Below are 1,723 nucleotides of genomic sequence, written 5' to 3'. Positions count from 1 at the left end.
AAGCCCCACGGAGTATGCGGAAGCCGACGGATTTGATGCCAAAATTTCGACCAATCAGGTTCGAGAATTTGTAGTTCAGCCCCATCTGGATTCCTCGCGGAGGAGTTGATTTCTCCACGTGTTTTCTTGTTTACTGGATTTGGAAATATTTTGAAAGTGTACATGAACAATAATGGGGATGTCCTTGTCTGCTCAGGCTCATGGTGGGGCGACCACTCGGAACTTGTGCCGAAAATGTTTTTCTATTTTGCGGAATGTGTCCTGACACACAAAGCCAAGGAATTGGTGGCAGATATCGAGGTTGATCGACTTCCGTATCATAACCAGTACACCCTGTATCGGTTGCAACAATAGGTTTTAGCTTTACTGGTATGGTGAGAATTAGTGGCTTCACGGGCTGCTCAGTATGCTCAGTATGGATTTGATGTTGCCATTCAACCGAAGCAATATGAACTCTTTATGAAGGTTTCGGACTTAAATTCCAACAGAGTTTGCTTCAAGGAACGCGTACAAGGTGGCATCCGGCACGAAATAGTATATAGCTAACTCTTGTAGTGAGGCGACACTGCCCGATTTCAAAAGGGATAATCAAAATTGAAGTTGTGATAGCAGGGAATGGCGGCACGCGATCGTTGGTAGCGCATGTGTTCATACACGGATATGAGGAATGTGCACCACCTAAGCGGTGCATCAATGAAATCATGGTTAGTTGCATATTTGTCCATGAAGCCTGGAGAGAGTGTGATTAAATCGGCCCCAAAACCGTGGTTGAAGCGAGTGATTCTGGAGTAAGCTTGAGTAAAACTGGCAAGTATTTAGTTTCGTACTATTGTTATATATTGTATATCCCCAAGTCGCCAATTGAAGGTAAGCTACCAGTGAACAGGAGCGTATCAACTGGTGATATGTGTGGCTTTCTGCTACCACATGTCGCGCGGAAATCAATTCTTACTAACCCAATTTGAGAAGAGGAACTTAGATGCTCTCAGGTATCCGATAGCTCGTTTGAGTCAGTGTCGCTGAATCCGCAACAAGGCAATAAGAAAGGGAGTTTTCGTTGTCCAAAGGAGGCTCTCACTGAAGAATGTCCAGAACCAGAAAGTGTTTGGGGTTGTGGAGGATTTCACCCCGCTAGCTGAATTAGCCCGGACCGGGTTGTGTCTGTTGAAGTCAGTGCACAAACTCAATGGCTCGAATGACGTTTGCTAATTTGCGTCACTTTTGGGGTAAAACGGTATGTTGAAGTCAGTGCACAAACTCAATGGCTCGAATGACGTTTGCTAATTTGCGTCACTTGTGGTGTCAAAACGGTATATCGTCGGGTCGTATGTATCAGGCTATAGTGAGGGCTGCGTTGTTGTATGGATGCGAGATGTGGCCTCTGCGTAGAGGTGATGTGAGTCATTTTCAGGTTTTTGGCCACCGATGCTTCAGAAGAGTGGTTGGTTTTTGATAGCGTCAGTGGATTAGTAGCGAGGTGATTAGAAAGCGGATATTTGGTTGTGCGGCAGGGACTCCAGCCAACTAAAATACATCCAGAATCATCTACTTCGACGGCTTGGTCAAGTGCAGCATATGCCAAAACACCATTCCTCGAGAGGAGTTCCGTTCTCCGTGCTTCCTTCAGAATGGCGGAAACTGTTCGTTGGATACCGCATAACTTGGCAGCAGGGAATGAAAGAGATCAGGGAGCGTTTGGGTACTGCTGGTGTTGTACGGCTTC

The sequence above is a fragment of the Opisthorchis viverrini genome, assembly GCF_000715545.1.
Source record: "Opisthorchis viverrini unplaced genomic scaffold opera_v5_151, whole genome shotgun sequence".
NCBI lineage: Eukaryota > Metazoa > Platyhelminthes > Trematoda > Opisthorchiida > Opisthorchiidae > Opisthorchis > Opisthorchis viverrini.
Note: the sequence above shows the minus strand (reverse complement) of the source record.